General features: G+C 37.0%; 1 non-coding gene across 1 annotated transcript; it reads left to right on the top strand.

Annotated features, from left to right (window-relative positions):
* The first annotated feature begins 23,200 nt into the window (after positions 1–23,200).
* On the top strand, positions 23,201–23,308 carry LOC121217244 (small nucleolar RNA R71). The gene has a single exon (XR_005913363.1). It is a non-coding gene; the product is annotated as a small nucleolar RNA R71 (small nucleolar RNA).
* Positions 23,309–23,816: the final 508 nt, after the last annotated feature.

The raw sequence follows: 23,816 nt of genomic DNA, 5'->3' as shown, positions 1-23,816 counted from the left end.
TAAGCTAGCAAAATATACTAAAACAATTAAAAATAATTAAAGCGGCCTTATTACAACTTAAACCCAAAATAATTAAAGTAAATAAGTGCTGATCAAAACACATGAAGAAAACCGAATTTGCAGAACATGTGGCCACTCCGAATCCCTCACGGCTCCAAGTCTACTATGGTTGGGGATTTCCTACATGGATGAAATTAAGGGGTGAGTTTGGAAACTCAGTGTGTAAAATAACCCAACCATAGTCCAAATCAGGTCAAACCACAGAAACAGATTAAGTTGGGCCTTAGCCCTATACAGAATTCAGAATGAAGCCCATAGGCCCATAACAGATACAGAACAGATATATCATGTATGCAGAAAGCCCAACCCATCTCCATCCGTATACACCCCCATACCAACCTTACACCATGTGGGGAGACTACTCGACCCACCCAACCACTACACGCCACAGAATTTACAGCATGGCTGCCAGAACAGATATTGTGACAGAGTCACCAAATACAGATATTGTGGCAGAGCCACCAGAACAGATATTTGTGGCGTAGCCACCAGAAACAGATATTTGTGGCATAGCCACCAGAACACTTTCTCCATCAATATAACCTAGATCCCATGCAACAGATATACATGTTATGGCATACAACAAACAGAATCAGAATATCATGCATTTCTGTCAAAATTAACCCTAGGGGTATAGTCATTTTGCACCTAGGGGTATAATGGTAATTTTCATTCTTAGGGGTACTTTAGTAAATTTACTATTTTAGGGTTTTCATGCATGTTACAGCCATTAACGTATTAACAGAAACACTTACTGAGTGTTTTTACCGAATTGGGCCCGTTGGCCCATTAACCCAATTTCGGCCATTAAGCCCAAATACCGAAGTGCACGAAATTGCGCCCTCTGCAATCTGATCGCTTGAGATTACCAGGATTAGCAAACAAACTATCTCACGAACGCTCGCACGCTCGTGAGTTCATAAAATGCCGGCTCTTCTGCATTTCAGCTTTTCGACTTTTGCCAATCTAGTCTACAAGTGCGTGTTGTTTACACACCTGATCTGTAACGATACATTGGCGAGATCCACACATGAGTTGCCTACAATTGAGTTACTAAAATATTAGTCTACATATCAAAAACAAACTACGTACTAGTCCCTTTACCATATTCGGCCAACATTGCCTTGGACCCTAAAGTTCTTACCTTTCTACCGAAATATGGACTAGATCTAGATGTCCAACCGAGTTAGCCTTCAAGCCCTTCGCTGTATGCCCCCTTGTCGATGCTAGTTCATACAAAACCAAAAGAAAGAGGCAAAAATGCCCTTAGTCCCAACGTTAGCCACCCTTAAAGGGTTTCGACTTTTACCTTAAATCATGAGTAACTAGCGAAAGTGATTCGAATACTTACGAATCGTTGTTCTGCCCAAAAGAGTGTTCCTATCTATGATATTAATCCCGATCTACCGTAGTTAGAAGAAACAGGTTCAAGTAGCCAAAGATTCGGCTTCCTACACCACAGGTATGAAGGTTTCAGCTTTAATGGAGTTTTAGCTAACCAGTTCTTGACAAGGGTTTATGAAGGAAAAGAAGAAGAGAAATATAAAGGATTTAGGTTCGGCCAAGGGGTAATCGGCAGCAGGCACTTGGGTTTGAGAGGAAACAGAGATAAAGAAGATGAGAGTTGACAAGAAAAGAAAAGAGAAAAGAAGAGGGGAGGAGATCAGAGAATTCGGTTCTTGAAGAAGAGAAGTCGGGACAGGTGTAGGGTGTAGGTTCGGCTTCTAGAAAAAGAAAGAAAAAAAGAAAACCCTAGGTACACCACCCTATTTCTGCAAAACAGTAGAATAACCAATCTAGTCCCAAAAATACAAAAAGAATTCGGCAACCACAAGTCCAAATGCCAAAATTCCCCATACTAAATGACCTAGCCAAATTTGCCTATGCTAAAGACCCTTGGCCGGCCAACTCTTGCTCCTCAAGAGTCCAACATTCGGCCAACACCAAGCTCCTTGATCAGCTCCAAAATTTCCTCTCTTATCTCTTCCTTACCCAATCCCCTGAACAGCTCAAACTCTTCCTAATAGAGTTCCACCTATGTTCCAATACCTACCTTTTCTGTTCACAAAAATAAATACCCTATTTAACTTACATTGTGACTTGAACCTTGGCTCCCCCTACCTCCATACGCCACTTCCCAAACATCTATGTGGCGTCACATACCACTTTACCACAGATCTTCTTGTGTCTTATTTTACCACCTTTAATTTAAAAGCCCACAACGCTAGAACCCTCTCTCTCTATGATTGAAAATTCAGAAATTGCCTCGAACTAAATTTACTCTTAGGCCTTCTAAAGGCCCACTAACACACTCAAAACTACATCAAACAGTCAAAACACAGAAATTCCAAAATTCATTGAAAATCACAGAAATCCCGAAAATCTCGAAAATTGGGGCACTACAAAATAAAATAAAACAAAAGCCAAATTACATGCTATCATCTTCATCAATAGCCGAATGTGAGAAAGAAAATAATGTTCTCAAAGATTTGAAGGTTCAGCCATGGTTGTTCATGCATGTAAGTCCATTTCGTCTTGATTTTTAATAATTTTTACGTTTTTGAGATCGTTGCTTTGTGTTCTAGCTAGCCCGTACCTCCGATTTAAAAATTGTTAAAGTATTTAGATGATGCCATTGTTGAATATTTGAGTATCTTGATGTTTAATGATAGAAAATAAATCTTTGATGGTAGATTATTGAGTATGGTACATAGTGTGCGAAACATCCAGAATAGCACTTAGCATGCGAGGTATCGAGTATGGTACATAGTATGCGAGACATCGAAGATGCAACGACATTATATATATGTATGAAATGGTAAAGATCGGTACAGGTATGTACAAAAACTAAACTTAATATGAAATCCATGAATGGTAAGTCCATGAGCATTGTGGAATGAAGTTGTGTTAATTTGTTGAATAATGATATATGTTTATAAATGTATAGATTTCTAATTGAAAGAAAGGAAGGTGTGGTAAATTTAGTTATTATCATTTTCTTACTAAAATAGTTTTGGACAACAGCAGTAGTCTGACTTTGAAAATACACCAAAAATATTAGAAAGTGAGTTAGAGATTGAATAAAATATGGAATTGAATCTTATTAAGTCTAGTCTCTTATAAAAGAAATGGTGTAAGCAAAAAAAAATCATATTATGAGATATTTGAAGTTGTGTGAGACAGAGTCAGAACGATTTTGAAATCCCCTGCTCTGATTTCAAAAAATCATTACAAATTTTTAAAAAATATTTATGGGTTATAATTTATATTTCTATAATTCATAATGGGTCTATTTTCAATAAAAATAGACGGGAACATCATCTGAGTCCCGTACTATGAGATAATTAATTTTTAGTGAAGAAAGGTCGAAGCTGTCAGGCAGCGAAATAGGGGTGATTTTAAAGAATAAACTGTACTTATTGGCTAAACCAAAAATTTTGAAAATTTTATGGTAAGAATATACGTGAGTTTAGTTTCAAAGAAAATTAGCATAACTTAATTTGGAGTTCCGTAGCTTCAGATATAAATAATTTAGTGACTGTGACTTGAGGAAATAGCTTGACCTGAACATAAGTAAAAATGCAAATATGGTTGTATTACCTTGAGAAGCAAGTTAATAAATTACTTATTATTTTCATATGAGCTTACTAAGCTTTATAGCTTACTCCCCTTCCTTTTCATCTCTTATAGGTTTATTTAGCTAGCTCGAGTTGGAGATCGCCGAAGATTCAATCATACTATCAAGCTACCATTTTGGATATAAGTATTCAAATACTTAAGTCTATGGCATGTATAGGGCTTTATCTTTTGTAATTATGTCATTACTAATGGCCAAATGTGTTGGCCTATAATGGTTATAGTTCAATTTGTTTATAGCCGTGAATGGTGGCTTATGTTGATTATATGATTATGCATGTGCCCATGTCATGGAGATGAGGCTTGTGATTGTGTGTATGTAATGAGTTATATTGTTGGTGGTGAATGCTTGATGGTTTAATTAAGATGAGATGATGCACTGATAACTAAGGCTTAAATCTGTGATATGGGAGTAATCTTATAAACTTTGATGCATGAGAATTAGTAAATTTGAGCTTGACTAAGCATGATGTTTTAAGTATGTAAAATATGATATGAGGTTACCATGATCTTGTATTGTTTGTGGATGATTGAATGTTCAAATGTTCCATGTTAATGGTCAATAAAAGTAAGCATGTGAGTTTGTTATTGAGGGTGGCAATTGGCTTGGAAAATAGCCTAAAAATTGTCCACACGGGCCGTGTGTCCCCTGCATCATGTACTTTAGTTTTGAATTGGCCACACGGGCTGTGACACGCCATGTGTCTCAGCTGTGTGGGGGACACGGCCTGGAGGCACGAACGTGTGCCTTGGCCATGTGCCCTTATTTTTGTGATGACGTCATAAATAGAGAGTTACATGGGCTGAAGGCACGGGCATGTCCCGAGCCACACGGACGTGTGACTCCGTTTCATGATGAAAATTTCTAACTTTTCCAAAAGTTTCCAAAGTTATTGCTTTAGTCCCGAACCACCCCCGATGTATGTTTTCGGCCTCGTAGGCCAGTATAAGGGATGTTATGCATGTGTATGAAAAATTTTAATTTGGATGAAATTTTATTGCCTGGTTTTGTATGACTGTTTTGATGTAAGTCCTGTAATGCCTCGAACCCTGTTCCGACGTTGGATACGGGTAAGGGGTGTTACATTTCTGTTAAGAAATCATTTTGAGATTTTTGGAAAGGTTTTGGAATTTCATAAGTTATAAATATTGGTTCTTTAGAATGTAACACCCCCAAACCCGGCCTAGAAGTTAGGCCTGAATCTGGCATGTCACATTGAAGTGTTTTTCGAAAACCATGTCCTACTTCTAACATATATTAAGCATACTAAATAAATTTCCCAAATAAAAGGTTATGAAAATAAAGAGGCCTTAATACAATCCAAATCAAAAACCAAAGTACTTAACTAAATAAACGAAACAGAAAAACATGTGCAGTTGTGTGGTCATCTCCGAGTCCCCCTACGACACCGATCCACCTAACGCTGGGGATTACCTGCACAGTTAATAAACGGGTTGAGTTTATGAAAACTCAGTGTGTAATCCCCTTACTAGAGTAACAGTCAGTAAACAGACAAAATTCAGAATCAGTCTAGGCCGGAGCCCATTACAATAACAGTACAGTCCAGTTCAAAGCATACGTGGGCCAAAGCCCGTTACAATATCATTTGGATCACAACCCATGACAGAATCAATTGGGCCTAGCCCATCTTAGCCTCAGTTGGGCCGAAGCCCGCATCGCAATAATATCACAATAATATCATATATGCAATGCTCTGTAACCCACCCCAATAATCCAACCGCTACACACTGACTCTGTCCCCCGGTACACATCATGTGGGGTTATAAATATCGACCCACCCATCCGATACATATCAATGGTAGCCCAGTTGCGGTACTACCTTCATTGCAGCAAGCTGCTGATCAAATATTAGGCTTAATAGCCATCAGTGGATCTACAGTCGTCAAGCAACCATGCGATCCTCATATACTTCCTCCATTCCATAATTCCCGACCCATACAATATGTTGTGTATGTCATGCTCAATTATCATACGTGTATGCAGAATGGCCATACTCAGTAATAGTCTTTTAAACATATATAAGAGCATATCAGTCATACAACCACAGTCAAGTTAATTAAAACGAAGTCATACATTCATAATCAAATCAGTCAAATTTGAAGTCTAAGTCGGTCATTTACCCTTAAGGGAAAACAGTCATTTTACCCTACAGAGGTATGTCGGTCATTTTACACTACAAGGGTATTTCAGTAATTTTACATTGCAAGGGTATTTCAGTAATTTTATACTACAAGGGTATTTCGATAATGTTATAAATCCGGGGTGTTTCAGTAATTTTACAAATCGGGGGTGTTTCGATAATTTTACAAATCAAGGGTATTTCGATAATTTTACAAATCGAGAGTATTTCGGTAATTTTACAAATCGAAGGTGTTTCGGTAATTTTTCAAATAAAGGGTGTTTTGGTAAATTTACAAATCGAGGGTGTTTTGGTAATTTTACAAATCGGGGGTATTTTAGTAATTTTACAATCCGGGGGTACTTTGGTAATTTTACAAATCGGGGTTATTTCGGTAATTTCTCTTTATTATAGGTTTATTACTTACCTTGGCCCGTTAACAAGTCTTCGTTGGCTAAAGTGAACAGATACTATGCACCAGGTAGGATTCTAGAGAAGAGGAGGTGAGTCTTTAAAACCGCTTAAGTACCAAGCTCTCCCTAGATCCAATCCTAGAGATGCATATACCCATTGCCACACCTTAACCTTATGACTCATCCACGATCGCGATTAATTAATTATTTAAGTTTTATATCTGCTTGAGTAGTTACCAAAAACTAGGTCCACAACATATTTACTAAACACTAACAGATCCACACTTATTCATTTTGCCCCTTTAGGCCCAATCTCGTTCGCATGGCCCATCAAGCCCAATTACTTCCAACCTAACAGTTAGATTTACACAAGCAGGCCCACAAGCCCATCGACGCCCAGAACAGCCCCAGTACACGAGAACGCTCGTGGCGGCTTTCAAATTTTGCAGATTTCTAACAAAGAAGGGAGTGAATACACACCTGTTTATGAGAATGCGCCGAAGTCCACGATCACCAACCTTGGCACATCCTGTATTGGGTTTTAATCACCTTTTTCTTTTTCACCAACTTATCTGGTTTGCTTTATTTAAAGCCAGCTTCTCACCAATTCCCATGTTAGCTTCCCGATGTGGGATTACTTTCAACCATTAGGAAAATTCCTTATTTTCTTATGACCACCTCAACCACAGAGTTCCAGTCCAACTCCACGTCCTACACAGCTCAAACAGCAAAATAAATACTCCATTGCACATCTCAAGACTTGAACCTTAGACCTCAGAGTTACACAACACGCCACCTTGCCACTCCACCACAAGCTTTTTCTGTGTCATATTTTATCCTCAATTAAATATAAGGTTTATAGGCCAAAGTCCAGGTTCCTTTAAAAGAAAAACCAAAATAAATTGCAAGAGCCAAGACTTGAACCCAAGCTCCCTTGCAACCTTAATGACGCCACAACCACTAGACCACAAGCTTTCTTGTGTCATTTATTTACCACAATAATTTAAAAGGCCTTCAACTAAGCACCCAGGGTTTTATTCACTTATTATCAAATTTTTTACTAAAACCCAGGTTTGAACCCAAGATTTCTCTAACACTTCTCAGGGCCATTAACCACTAAAGCAGACATTTAATTGTGTCATTTCCTTGTACAATTAAATGCTTATACACAAACTTCTTACGGACCCATACTAAAAGCCCAATACTTTTAGGCCCAAATTCGAGGCGTTACCTAGAACTTTTTTCTGTTACCTCTTTTACTGGTTCTTTCTTAATCGATTGACTTTCTACCAAATTCTTAATATAATCTAATTATTTTCCTATTGTGTGAAGACTGATATTTTTATAGTTGTTTTTTTCTACTATCATTTGGTGAGATTTTTTCTCTTGCATCAGGAGCTCTCATTCTTAAAGGATGTTGGGATTCATTATTAAAAGAGAATATCTTTTGAAATTAAAATCCTCATTAAAAGATAAACCAAAAAAAGAAAAAGAAATTATCTCTAGACAATCACAAATAACAATATACAAGATATAATATTTAATAAATATGAAAAAATAAAATCCTGACAAATTACAAATTCTGAATTACAATTAGAAATAAAACAAATTAAATTGGAACTTTCTCAGCTTAAAATGGAATAACAAGAAATGAAAAAACAAATGCAAACTTTAAAGCATGAAATTCTAGAAAATAGTTCGTCAGAAACTAAACTCGACCCTGAAGAAAATACACTGGAATATATGATGGTTCTCATTGAAGTATCTATACTAAGATATTTAAAAAATAAATATTACTATAAATAATGAATTTCAATTAGAAACAATAGCCCTTTTGATACATGAGCAGATGTTTTGTAAATATTCAATTTGTTTTCAATATTTCCGAGTTTTGGTTTAACTGTCTTTATTAATGTATTATTATTTCTGTTGAGTACTGATACGCAGTCCAGTTGGCCATGGGTTAGGTGTGTCAAGGACAAAGTATCCTTGTAGGCAACTATAGTAATCTATAAATTCTAATAGTAGAACCCCTTTGTAAGAAATAAGAAAACAAAGAATGTTTCCCTTCCTTAGAAGAACCAATTCTTCTGCAAGCTTTGCTTCGAATCAATCCAAGAGTCTGACTAAACCTCAAATTACACCGTTAATAAACAAGAAGAATATTATGAAATTATTTCTCAAAGATTTGATAATTGGACTCTCCCAAGAGTTCCAAAAAACCAAGTTTACAAGAAAACAACTTTTGAAAATTTAAATGCTTTTTGTAGTTATGTTATAAAAACATAAGAAATAAGTTTACCTATTCAAAAATAATATGAAACAATCCAATTATTAGATAAAGTCATTATTAAGAGACTCAAAGAATTATATATATAAATATATTTATGAAAACAATAATTTTAAAATTATTAATTATGTTAAATAACTCAATTAAATAATTATATTTTATTTTTAAATGCAATTATAAAAATAAAAAGTAGTTAAAATAAAAAATAATAAAAATTCCACTTTTTAAGAGTTTGATATAGACAATTCACCTAACTGGATTTGGGATTTCAAGATGAGGTTCATGGTGCGAATGGCATACAGTTCTCAAGTTCATCGTTCAGTCAGTAGTGAAGATACTAAGTGGAAGCATATATGGAAGTATCGAGGACCTAAACGTGTAAGAACTTTTCTTTTGCTTGTATGCGAAGGCAGAATTATCATGAATCATGAAAGGTATAAAAGGAAGCTTATGGATAATATGAATTGTTACTTCTATTATAATAAAATTAAGGATATTGATCATGTCTTGAGATCATGCTCATGTTATAAGCTTATGGTATAGCTTAGTCAAACCAATGAAATTGGTTGAGTTTATTAGCATGGATGTGTGACCTGATTATTTCTTAGAGTATCCAAACTAAGACCACCCCTTTGGACTAATGTGCTAAATGTTATGGAAAAGGTGAAACCAATTGATTTTTTATCTGAATTTTATTGAGAAAGAGGGGGTTCTAGAATAGAGGAAATTCCTTTTGTATTGATATGAGTATTGGTTCATTACAAAACTAGAGTGTGAATGGTACTGAATCCAGACATGTTGAATTGATCAGCTAGAAATTGCTAACCTTAGGGTGGTCTAAGGCTAATATTATTGGTGCTTTAAGAAGGTCTAATGGGTTAGATTTTACAAGGGGTGTCATCCGTGATGAATAAGGATGATGGTTACAAGGTTTTGCTCGTAAATTAGAAAGGTACGCAATTATTGAGGCAGAATTGTAGGGAGCATTTAAGGGAGTTAAACAAGCATGGGACATGGTGTTGAAAAAAATTTGGTTTGAAAATAGTTTTCTTGCACAATGAAAAATTAAAATTTTGAAAATCGATCCGATTTGTTATATTTATAGTAATAAACCTTAGACCAAAATCATACCTATGTTTTCAGATAAGCAAATCCTTGCTCTTTTTTGGCTTTCAACTAAATGATTTTCTCTACTATTCTCGTACCACAAACTACGTCGAGTGTGGGCTCGAACCAATTAAATAAAAAAAAAAAGAACTAGAAAATATTTTCTTTTCCTTTTTGGGGTGAAAACAAAAATTATCTCTTCTTTAATAGAAACGGTAGAATTGTAATTCTGGAATATATTTAATAGTTGAGAATAAATTCTCTCTATTTTTAGTAGGGTAACAATCTTTCAAAGTTGCATTAATAAGCCTAGTGGTGCCATTTATTTATAGGAAGAGAAGACAAAACCCTTATTGAATTGTAAAGGTTTATTTCAACTAGAAAAACAATTTCCTACTTATAGTAGGAGTAGGGTAGACGACATCCCCTAATATTCCTAATAGGGTTGCCCCCCTTCATATTCCATGAGGGACTTTTGGGTCTTTTTTACATCGGGTCCAATTACAAGTACTTCCTAGACTTTTCGATCCAATATGTTGTAATTGATGCAACCTGATCGTATTTGTTTATTTCCAAAAATAACTTCAATATATTTATATTAAATAATTTTCTCATCCCAATTTTACCCCTTGTAAAATTATGGCTATTTTACCCTTGGTAAAATTTTTGAAAAATATATTTAGTATTTCACAATTTAACTTGTTCACTATGACCGAATGATTTATTTTCATTTTAGGTTTTAAAATAGCTCAAAAACATAAACGCATTCTCCTGATCATTTTTTACTAATTCATATACATTTGCAATGAATCATTTCTCATTTTCATTTCCATTTCCATTTTGAGAAAACTATATTTATTTCCAAATGATTCCATTTCTCCATTTCGGAGAAAACCATAATCATTCCTGAATGTTTCCCATTTCTCTATTTCTATTCATTCCATTCATTTCAATTCAAACACATAATTCATTTCTCATTTCAACAAGCTAGCAGAGGGACCAATTGGACATATACAATTAGGGCTTAAATGATTTATAATTAAGTTTTGGCTTTTCGCCTATTAATTATAAACTCATTTAGTCATGAAGTCATTCCACTATAGTATCATGGCTAAGCTCTCCCTAATGACACACAATTACGAAAGCATCTACTCAGTGCTCGTCCAATGACCTTATCATTAGTGTGTTACCCTCTTAGGATATCCTTAATCTCTTTGGGATAGTATTCGCTCTCCCAATATGATCCTATTTTATCTCATGGTAACCATTACATCTTTCTTCATGAAAAGTCAATTACTATTAAATAGCAATCAAGTCATTCATCACAAATACGAACAATCCATGGCACATTTACTTTTCATCAACCATGTAATGCCAACTAGAGGATATCATTTACCCATGTCTCGGGCAATGAATTTCATTGTTGAGAATGATGCTACGTACTGTAAAAGTCGTACACCCAACACACCAACTTTTGGTTCCTTATCTATTTGAACTCAGACTTTTACTTACATCAAAATGTATGAGTTAGACATACATAGTCCACTATCCATTCAGATTTAGGTATGTCACACTATGAATGTCTCAAGTGAATAAATCCATAAATAGATTCATGATCTATTCTACTTGGGTCTAGCCCGATGGATTGTCAGTCCAGTCAGTCACATCTATGTCTCTATCTTCTAGGAGTTGTCTACTCCAATGCCCAAGACAAGGCATCTCCCCAGTTGGACTTGATAGACATCATATTAGTCTTTCAACTAGTTTGCTCATTTTCGATTAGACTAAGACATGTTTAGGTTCATCTACTAATACAAGTTGTCTTTCCATATTATGATCTAACCACATAATAACGCTTGGTATCAATTTAAATATTAGACAACCAATTAGCAACATTTGCTTCTATTTTGCTTTGCATGAAAAAACCATATGAGCAAAATTATACAAAGCATATTAATATAATTAATGAATTTGTTTTATTAACCAATTTATTCGAAAAAATTACAAGTGTACATTGACAAAATATTACACTTAGGAGACCAAATCCAACACATAGGAGTTAGAAGATTAATTTTAGAGCTTGATAATTTATCAGTAGTCAGCATGTTGTGTATCAAGAAAGACAATAGCTCGCTTACACTCATGTGATGACTAAAACTTATGCTAGAGCAAAATTGAAAAGTTAAAATAGTGTATAATTATAGTGAAGGAAATTGATCTTCCACGATTTACATTGTTATTTATATCTCTTTTCACATAATTTAAGCTTGTTTAATAGAGAAATCAAGTCATTTTAGTACTAATTTATGTTTCGATAATTGAATTAGTTATTTTATGCTTTTTAGTAGTTTTTATAGTGTGTCGATATCTAAATAAGGTTATGTGGTTATGTGGGATGAATTGGAAGCTAAAGATGGAACTTCAGGTTAAAACTGCTACAAAAGTCATGACAGTGAAGCATGAAAGTCGTGACATCAAAAAAAGACTCCAAAATGACCTCATGAATGAACTTGGAGTGAATGTCGCTGTAACACCCCTCACCCGTATTCCATGCCGGAATAGGGTTACGGAGCATTACCAGACTTAGAGCACAATAATTATACATTTCACATACATTTCTCAAATTCAATTAATCATCAATCAAAATCATTCATATCGACCCTAATACGAGCCTACGAGACCCAAAACATGCATTCGGGTGGTTTGGGACTAAATCGATAACTTTAGAAATTTCTCAAACACATAGAATTTTTTTTCCAAAAACAGGGGACACATGCCCGAGTGGCTCGGCTGTGTGTCTCACATGGCCAAAGACATGCCTGTGTCACAAGCCATGTGGACATTCGAAATGGGAGCACATGGCTGTTTCCCAGCCCGTTTCTGACCCCGTGTAACTCTTTGACATGGGTCACACGGCCAACACAAACGCCCGTGTGCCCTAAGAATGGCCACACACGCTCGTGTGCTAGGCCGTGTGCTAGGCCGTGCCAAACCTGTAGGGTATATTGACCTATGCCACATGGCCAAGTCACACGCCCGTGTGTGAGGCAGTGTGGGGCACACTAACTTGGTTTCTATTTCAATGCCAGGGGACACATAGCCGTGTATGTAACACCCCAAACCCAGCCTAGATGTTATGGCCGGATCTGGCGATGTCACTTGATAAGGTGTTTGAAAACCGTCTGTTGTGATAAAACCATTTCCTTTGAATTACTTACCTTAATGTCTTATTAGTTTCAAAATCTTGTTCTTCTCTTAGTCGATAGTTTTAAACGTTTATTCGATGCAGAAGCTTTTTAAAATAGTTAAAACAGTATTGCGTTTTTGGAAATCATTTGTTTTTTTTTTGAAAACTGAGGTTTCCTACTACTAGCAGTTGTTATGTATAAAGTAAAGATATTTAAACCCAAAACCAAACCAAAGTCTGAAAGTCCAATTACAACCCAAAGATTTAACCAGTAAAAATAAGAATAAAACCCATAATTATAAATTAAAACCATGACAGTCCAAAACCGTGGTCACCATCGATTTATTCGTCGCACCGGTCCATCTAGGTCTGGGGATTACCTGTGCACATTTTAACAAAAGGGTGAGTTTTTGTAATCTCAGTGTGTAATCCCACAGAAAACATACAATAGCAAATCACAGTGCATAGTTAAATCAGTCCGGGCCTAAGCCCTTTTCAGTACTAGTATCAGTTTGGACCTTAGCCCATCTCAGTACAGTATCAAATATGCAATAGGGCCTTAGCCCATCACAGTATCAGCAACAGTCATGTAGTATTCAGTAACCAAGTCCTACCCAACCAGCCTCTACACACCATCTCCGTTCAACCCTACACTCCATGTAGGGATTAAGTCAACCTACCCATCCCTACACTCCAAGTAGTACCGAATGCGACACAAAACAGTAATTTTATTTGAGCTGCCAGTATATTAGGCTTAAGAGCCTTACAGTACACTTCCTCCAAATATAATCAACCTAACCCCATGCAATGCAACATACAAACCATGACATGCTAACTCATGATATCAGTGCATATAACCAGTTTGGAACTCATGCCTACTATCATCATGCTCAACATATATAAATCAACAGTTAGTTCACACAATAAAGGGTCTAAGTGATGCTTATCGACCCTACAGTAGGTTCACAATCGACTTGGGCGACCCATGCAACCTTTAGCAACCTCTAGCAATCAATTCAGTGAAAATAGGCTCACACGCCCATGTGGCCTGCCTGTGTGGGCCCATATGCCCGTGTGGCCTACACGACCCAAATTAGCCTAGCCCGTGTGTCACACACAGCCTGCCTGGCCATCATACGGCTGTGTCATACATGCACGGCATGGCCTCGTTGAACAAACGCCCTTGTCCTTCACACGGCCTACCCTATGGGCGACCACGCGCTCGTGTGGCATCGATAGTGAGGCTTTCGGCTTTCATTGAAACCTCATTTTCTGTACAATTGAGTACACACCTGGTATCATTTTGCTGTCTAAACACTCTCAAGCACTCCAATACCTAGAATCGACAATTCAAGCCCTAATTTTAGTGACAAATCGAGAGTTAACGAGATTGTAACAAAATGTTCATCCATTAACTATCGAAACTCTTACCTTTGATTGAAACGAGAACTCAACGCACTCAACTCTTTGACTAGGAACGATTCGCAGACCCTTGGTTAACTCCTAAACACCAAACAAAACTCTTCTTTACTAAGCATTCATGAGGAACAGTTAAGATTAATCGACCATAACTTACCGAATGCGCGTCTCAAATATGAATAACAGAAAAGATTGAAAGAAAGAAGGAAACGGAAAGAGGGGAAATCAATGGAATTCGATAGCAAAAGGAACAATGGAAGTAGAAAAAGGGGAAAAAGGAATAGCCAAATTTGAAAAAAGAAAAAAATAATGAACAGAATTTGATAACCCCTAAATCTTTCCCCTTAATTCTCTCTACGAAACTCCCCACTCCATCTATTATTTAGATTTTATGTCTAACTCAAACTCTCCTGGACGAACAAGCAAAAATAATGCCCATGCCAAGATTCGAACACAGGACCTCCTCCACACCAACACTCCACTAATCCACCAGACCAGCAGGCCCATTCTATTAAGTATTTACAGACAATTACTTAAAATCCAACTAACCAGAGATAGAGCTTTGATTTAGAAGAAAAACAAAATTTTTCCAAAGACATGGCTTGCACTTAGGACCTCTCCAACACTTTCAGAACACTTAACCACTGAAGTAGATACAGATTTCTGTCAAAATTCACAAATGCAAAAATTAAAAATTTGGGGGTTACAGTGCAACATAACCGTATGTCACACATGGTTGAGACACACGCCCGTGTCTCTGCCCGTGTGGACAAAAATAGGCTATTTAACAAGCAAATTTACCACCCAAATTTGTGCACACCTACACCAAACTGAATGGCACAAAAACATATCATGTATAAGCATTGAACCTAACATCATTTAAGCATAATCTATACCATTTCATTACCAACCAATACAAAACACAAATATCACAATATACCATCCAAATTCATACCAAACTTCACTTTCTCAAATCATTAATATGAGCATTTTCAACTATACATTATTTTATCTATATTCTCTAGCATATCAAACATTCAAAACTTAACTATTAAATTTCTACGATGCTAATTATCTACAAGCATCATATATCCAACATTCAAAACATCACACAAGCCATATACACATATATATACATGATTCAAACATACCAAAATAAGCCAACTCCTATGGCAATATACAAAATCAAACTTACAACATTTACGAGCCAATTCAAATGGCTACATTCATCATCCACTTAAGTACCAAAATAACCAAAGTCCCTATACATGCTATATACTCAAAAATACTTAAATTGAAAAGTACCAAAGTGATAGTAGGATAGTGTGAAGAAGTCTCTGATGATCCCCGAATCCAAGCTAGTTTTGAAATCACTATAAACATGGTAAAATAAATAGATTAAGCTTTATAGCTTAGTAAGCTCGAACAAAATAAACTCAATTTGATTATAAATATACAATTCAACAAATTAAATATATCAACATGTAACTCATATTAACTAACAAACCTTTCATATATTCAATCATAAGATTATACGTGTCTTTCACCAATTTCTTCAATTTAAAGCTTATATGGTTCATATACATACCTCTACCATCTCGCATCAATCTCATACTCAACCACGTCTTTCATTTACCTATTGAACCATTCAGAATACTATCAGGTACTCGGGAAACTCGTACCCTAAGTGCCACATATTTAGCAAAAGCTATCTCAATCTCGTATCACATATACTGCTCACACTAGAGCTATCAATGGGCCTACTCACACAAGCTTTCAGTCAAGACGTAGCTACATGGTGCTACTCATACAAGCTGTCAAGTAACCATAACACATGCCAGTATACTCAGCCACCGGTACGACTAATAACGTCTAGCTTCGAATCGGACGATTTATTCATTTAACTTGTTCCGTAGAGATCCCTAAGTTTTGTTATTATCCCTATTCAAGACTAATAACGTCTAATCCCTAGATTGAATAATTGAGACTTTTCTCTAATTAACACTCTAGGGTTGCATTAACTCGATCTATGGATCCCCTTATTAGGTTTCACCCTAATCTGGCAAAATTTTGTCACCCTATCCCTAGGCGCGCAATCAACTCCGCTTAATTATGAAAAATGTACTCTTAGACAAGTCTATTCCTCCTCTGAATAAGAGCTTATCTTGAATCAGTATCCTGGGATATCAAAATAAGAATTAAGAACACATAATTAAGAACAAGTTAAATATTTATCATACAATTCAGAAAATAATAACAAGATTCGTCTTAGGTTTCATTCCCCTTAGGTATTTAGGGGATTTAGTTCATAACTAAAAAGGAAAACATCTCAGAAGAATAACGAATACAAAACATAAAGAAAACCCAAAACTCCTGAGGGAAGTTGAGGGGAGATCTTCAGTCTTGAAGATGAAACCGGCTTCTAAGATGGATCAATCGGCTTCCTTCGAGTAATTCCTTCCTTCCTCTCCGTGTCTCTCCTTTTTCTCCTCCTTTAAGACGTATTTGTAGGCTTTAGAATGCCTAAAAACCCTTAAAATTAGCCTTTTCTGAATTGGACTCAACTTGGGCTCGGCAGGGACACACCCGTGTGACACGTTTGTGTGAATCGTGCTTCGAATCTACCAAATTGACACGGCCGTGTGCTTTGCCCGTGTGAGGAAGTCCAGGCCGTGTTGATTTCGTACTTTGGCCCATTTTCTCCGTTTTTGGCCCGTTTCTCGTTCCTTTCTCTCTCTTATGCTCTCCTAAATATAAAACATGAAATTAAGGCATTAGGAGCATCGAATTCACCAATTCTAAGGAAAAATCATCCATAAAATGTGTTAAGCATGGGGTAAAAATATGTATAAATTACGGTTTATCAAATACCCCTACACTTAAGCATTTGCTTGTCCTCAAGCAAAATTCTCAACTCATAATCAAAATAAATCCTTCTCAACCTATAATTCCTATCGGTAATATCTCAAAATAATCCATAGGTGATCATACATTGAAAATTCAACTGAAAGAACATCAAAGTTTCAATCATTCCAATTTGAGCACTTTATCATGAAAATATAGGTGTCTCCCCTCGTCTAAATAATTACCTTTGATTCGAAATGTCACAGAGTTTCACATCCTCACTAAAGATTCACTCAAATCACTCGAGGTGTTTAAGGACAATAAATGAAACACTCAATAGTCAATTATGAAAAGTCATTACCATAGGCTTGCATGAAAATCAAATCTCCACCACTATAAATCGAGATGATACATCAATCAAAAAGTCTTTAGAGGGTTATAATGAGGCTTGGTTAGGGGGTGTGGTCACAGGCTGAAAGCAAAAGTTAGAATCGAGATTGAATTGAAAAATCATTTAACTAGAAAAAGATTTAATATCACTTGTGTACAACAGAGCTTCTTCTCAGAATATGGAATTTAAATACTTAAGCTCAGAAACAAAAGATTACTACTACTAATATGTATACATTTTTTTTAAGAACAAGTTAAATTACAAAATAGAATAAAACATAGTGAAGCAACTATTTCAATTCAAATCTCGACAAAAATAGGGATCAAATTAATTTAGGGGATTTCAACAATAATGGATTAAGGGTAAATATTAAGGGTAATACAAGTAATGTTTTGTTAGGCTCAAGGGAGTTTACTAGGGGTTAATCGTGGAGGTAGGCTTTTCATGGCATGAGTGGGTTAATCCTAAGTGCCTTAATCATTTTGACATATCAAATCAAATGGTGTGGTCTTGACATGCATAATCAAGCAAGTTCTAGAATAACAGTTCAATACTGACGCACTCAAAGCAATAATAAAAGTGAGCATGAAAGAATTAATAGATGCTCAAAAGGCTCAAAAATTTAACAAAAATTATGGCTTTTTGATGTTTAAAACTTGTGAATTCTAACTCAAAGTAATACCTAAACTTTGGGGAAACAACCTAAGATTTTAAATTCTTAAAAATCAACTTATCATGCTTGATTCTCTAATGTCTTAAAGTTTAAACAATCAATGCATAAATGCTTATGTTTTAATTCAGGATATATCAATCAAAATCATAAATCAATTAAAATTTATCCTAAAACTGATATGAGAGCTTTTCAAGAGAACATGGCAATCATTCAGGGATTTTCCTAATAGGGAAATGAAGTAATTACCCCCACACTTAAGATGTACATTGCCCTCAATGTACATGGATAGATAGGAAAAGATAATTTTGTAATCATAAGATAGGGGGAGAAGTGAAACTTCTTGTATGATGAATTCCTAGAACTGGAGTTTTGGAGAGTAATCGGTGCGAGAGTGAAGGAGGATGCTCCGGCGGTGGTAGAGGTTCATTAGTCCATAAGTCCTGCGCCAAAAGAATATTATATCTAGTGGTAGCTATGGTTGTGGGTGAGCAGGACATGGCAGTCGTGGAGAACCTTTCCCGGTGGAGTTTTTGGTTCCTATGATGAGCTTAGGAGCTCTATATAACTGTGATAGAATCAGGAACTTTTTAAAGGGTATAAATAAGAATAATTACTCTGAATGAAATAAACGATATTGATAACTATAAAATAAAATTTTAAAATCTAATAAAAAATAAAAAAATAGTTTTAATAAAAATTTAAAACATAAAATAATAAATAAATGTTTTTAAACATCTTCATCGCTGGATGGTTCGCGAGGTGGGACTGGCGATGAGATATGGAGGTGCTGACAAATCTGTTGTAGAGTAGCATCGATGTTGTCAAATCGTTGAAAATGCTGCTGCTCGAATAGAGTGAGACGCTCAGAATGTCATCATATGAAGCTGCCGCATGAACTGAACGAGAGGGTGGTGGTGGCTGAGTCAGTGGGTGCTTGTGCTGTGGAGGGACATTATCAGGAATGTCCTCGTAGGCCTCCTCTTCAGTAGATTGGGCAAGACGATATTGAGGAGGGTAGGTTCCTCGGCGCTTTTCGATCATCCTCATGCTAAGGATGCTCGAGATGCCTTGTGGAGACATCTGGCCAATGAGGGTTAAGGATGATTCTTGGGCTGCGGTGCTGAGGAGCTCGAAGTGTCGAGCCAACCGGGTAACATAGGGGCCAATGGAGTGACCCCCTTCTTATGCCGCTTCGTCTGGTGTTGAATCGCGAGGGCGATGAAATAGGCAAGGTCGATGACATGTCCGTGCGATATACACTATAAAAAGTAGGCGTCGTGAGTGTTGACGACGCTGATGCTCTCTCGCCTTTCTATAATCGTGTGAGCCAAAATGGCTTGTAGGTACCTCAGAGATGGAGGGAGAGCCGATGCCTTGGAGCGGTTGGGATTGTAGGTGGCCCCTCCTGGTACTAGTGCATCCCAACACCGTAAAGGAGAACGATGGATGTGGCGGTTGAGAGCATGTAAGTTATTCTCCTCCTTGAATTCCTCTGTATATAAACCCAGTGCAGTACCAAATTCTGGAACACTGAGCTGGCGGATTAATCCACCTAGGCAAAATTGCACCGTGCCAGGATCATCGTAGTTCGTCATTACGATCTAAAGATGAAATGTGGAGTATAATTCCATCGTAAGCTCGAGATACATCGGCTCGATGATCCCAAAGAAAAGCTCCCAAAGGTCGGTGGTTAGGAGGGCCCAAATCGCATCAACCAACTGAACTTGTTCTATTGCAGCCCAGTCGATGCAGCGGCCTGCAATTAAAGGACGGACTCAGAGTATTTGGAAGAGTTCTTCTTAGGGCCCAATGGGGAACCTCGGTAAAGGGTGGCAAACTTCCACAGTAGGACCCGAGGAAGATGACGCTCCCTTCCTTTTCTTTAAAGCAGGGACAGTGGCCTTTTAACCATGTCAAGATGATATGGTACCTATAATTGTAAAGGATAATAATAGTAGGTAAACGAATTTGAAAAGCCATGAATTTAAACTAACAATTTGAGCCAAAATTACTAATACTAACTAAACTCAGCCAACATAACAAATTTTGATAGCATAATTTCGTGACATTGGTATTATAAGGGCATGAGAATGGGTATCGAATTTCATGGAAATATATAGAGCATAAATTTGGCACATAGCATGAGTTGTAATGGTAAATAAAAAAAAGCAATTGAAAACTATGAATATTGATTTAGAATAGGTGAATAAGGCATGAGAGTTTCATAAAAAATATGTCATGGGGAATGAATGATAGCTAATCTTAAAAGAAATGAAACTTGAATGATAGCATAGTGTGAGATACATGAAGATTATAGCATTAAAAATGCGTGGAGTTAAAGGTAAAAGAGTGAACAAACACTAAAAAATGGAAGAATAAGCATCAGAAATGAAGTTGGAAGCAGTGCACGGGCGTGATGGGGAGGGCATATGGGCTTGCAATGGCTAGGGTTAGGGTTTTTGGGTGAAGAAGACAATGAATAGTGTAGCCTATTTATAGGTTTTAGGGCACACGGCCAGGTAACACGCCCGTGTTCTCCAATTCCAGCCTGTGTGATTCGCGAATTTTGAGTTTGGGCATGTCTGACATTTAGTACATGCTCGTGTTCTTTAGGCTTGTAGGTGCACACAGTCGCGTCGCACGACCGTGTCTGGCATTATTCGTTTCTCCCACGCCCATGTCAATCTAACAGGTTTGACTACGGGTGCTAGACACAGGCGTGTCGCACACCCATGCTGTTTTAATAGGTTCACCCATGGTTCTTCCACACGGGCATGTCTCACGCCCATGTTGTTTTGGCAAGTTCGACCACAGCCATGTCGCACACCCATGCTGTTTTATCGTAGACCATGTTTCAGAAAATAGTTACCCTATTTTCACACGGCCCTAAGCACGCCCGTGTGCTTGGCCGTGTCTCTGTGGAAAACCTGTATTCAAGAGCTTCGTTAGTAAGTTAGGTGTTGAAGACTAAATTTCAAAGAAGTTAATACAGTTAGTGCTCGGGTTGCCTCCCGAGAAGTGCTTATTTATAGTCTAAGCTCGACTTACCTCTCCATTGAATGGTCATGGTGGTTCGAAGAGTTTATACTCCTTATTCCTGCTATCATTCTCATCAAAATAAGGTTTCAAATGGGAGTTGTTTACCTTAAAAGTGTCGAACTTGAGATGACTTACCTCGACTGTACTGAATGGGAAAATGCCAAGTACCGTAAGAGGGATTTCTTCATTCGGTGTGGTAGTGACAATGTGAGGATCTGCGGCATCTAATAAGACTTTATCTCCAACCTTAAGTTGATGTGGGAAGGTGTTGAGCTTGTTCTGGCGTAGTTCTAGTTTATCATGCGTTCTTGGTTTATGCATTTGCCATTCATCTAGCTCCTCGGTTTGTAGCCTTCGTTCTTCATGAATAGGTCCTCTACCATTGCTTGAGAATGGCTCATGTACTTCCTTCAGACTTATTTCCTGCAAAGTAGGTTGCACCATATTGTCAATTTTAGTAGAATGGGTTAAACGATCACCTTCAATTTCCGATGTGTTGCCAGAATTGCGAGCTTGAAGGGTGATTGTTTCGTCTCCCACACGGAGTGTGAGTTCACCTATGCCAACATCAATGATCGTTTTAACAGTTGCTAAAAAAGGTCTTCCTAGAATTAAAGGAGTGTTGCTATCCTCTTCTATGTCTAGAACAATGAAGTCCACGAGAAATATAAATTTATCGATTTTAACTAGCACATATTCAATGATACCCCTATGAAATCTTATAGTTTTATCTGCTAATTGAATGCTCATCCTAGTTAGTTTTGGTTTCCCAAGACTTAGTTGTTTGAACATTTTGTAGGGCATGACGTTAATACTAGCCCCTAAATCAACTAATGCATTATTAACATCTAAAGTACCAATTAAACAAGGAATTGTAAAACTCCCTAGATCTTTTAATTTTTTCGATAGCTTATTTTGCAGAATAGCTGAGCAAACTGCGTTTAGCTCCACATGCGACGCCTCATCCAACTTCCGCTTATTTGTTAAAAGCTCCATTAAAAATTTCATTGCGTTTGGCATATGATAGAGTTTCAATAAACGGTAAGTTAATGTGTAATTTTTTAAGAGTTTAAGGAATTTACCAAATTGTTCATCTGAGCGGTCTTTCCTTGTCGCGTTGGGGTATGGCACACGAGGTTTATGTTCGACATTCACTGATTTGTTTTATTATTACCTACCTCACCTTGACCTCTTCTTACCATAGTTTCTTGCCTTGATTCTGGCTCAGGCTCAATGAATCCTTCTTCATCTTGAACATTAATCGTGTTGAGTTGTTCCTTTAGGTTGGGTTCAGTATTACTTGGCAAGCTACCTTGTGGTCATTCGGAGATTAGTCTGGAAAGCTGGCCTATATGAGTTTTGAGCCTTTGGATCGACGCTTGATGATTTTTAAGTGTTGTCTCGGTGTTATGGAAATGGGTTTCTGATACCAAGATAAATGTAGACAGCATCTCTTCAAGGTTCGGCTTCTTCTCTTGTTGGTAGGGTGGTTGTTGAAAGCCTGGGGGATGTTGTGGTCTTTGACTTCCCTGACCGCCTCACGAGAAATTTGGGTGGTTCCTCCAACCTGCATTGTAAGTGTTACTATATGGATTTTTTTTTGAGATCGAGGATTAGTACCCATGTAATTTAGCTGCTTGTTATCCATGTTGTGGCCATAAGGTTGGTATTCCGAATTGCTTGATCCACCTCCACTTGCTTCGCACTGCATTACTCGGTAAACCTATGCAACATTAAGAAAACCATCAATTTTCTTATTCAAGAGTTCTACTTGATTAGAGAGCATGGTGACCGAGTCGACATTATAAACACCGGTTGTTTTCATTGTTTTTGTCCTCATGACTTGCCACTGATAGTTATTCAGTGACATCTCATCTATAAACTCATAAGCATCTTCAGGTGTTTTATTATTGATGGTTCCGCCAGCCGTTGCGTCAACCATTTGCCGAGTCAAAGGATTCAGGCCATTATGGAACGTTTGAACCTGAAGCCAAAGCAATAACCCATGGTGAGGGCACCTTTTCAGTAAGTCCTTGTATCTCTCCCACGCATCGTAAAGAGTTTCTAAGTCCATCTGCACAAACGAAGAGATATCATTACGTAATTTTGCCGTTTTAGCCACCGGGAAATATTTTAATAGAAATTTTTAGGTCATTTGTTCCCAAGTAGTGATTGACCCTTATGGTAATGAGTTCAAGCACTATTTAGTTTTGTTCCTCAATGAAAAAGGGAATAACCGAAGACGAATGGCATCATCAGAAACACTATTAATTTTAAATGTATTGCATAGTTCCAAAAAGTTTGCTGAGTGAGCATTGGGATCCTCATCCTGCAAACCATCAAACTGAACAAATTGTTGTATCATTTGAATAATTTTAGGTTTTAGTTCAAAAGTATTTGCAGCTACAGCAAGTCTAACTTTGCTCGATTCAGTTCCTGTTAAAGAAGGTTTAGCATAATCATACATAGTGCGTGGAGCAGGATTTTTATTAACCGCAATTACAGGGGGTAGCTGATTGTCTTGTTTTTCAGTCATCTCTTCGGTTGGGGGTTGAGTATCGTCCTCTTGCTCGTTTTTTGTGTATCTTAAGCTTCGTCTTATTTCTCTTTGGTTTC

This window comes from Gossypium hirsutum, chromosome A02 (genome assembly GCF_007990345.1).
Source record: "Gossypium hirsutum isolate 1008001.06 chromosome A02, Gossypium_hirsutum_v2.1, whole genome shotgun sequence".
NCBI lineage: Eukaryota > Viridiplantae > Streptophyta > Magnoliopsida > Malvales > Malvaceae > Gossypium > Gossypium hirsutum.
The sequence above is the reverse complement of the archived record's forward strand: the minus strand, read 5'-3'. Positions and strand labels throughout refer to the sequence as shown.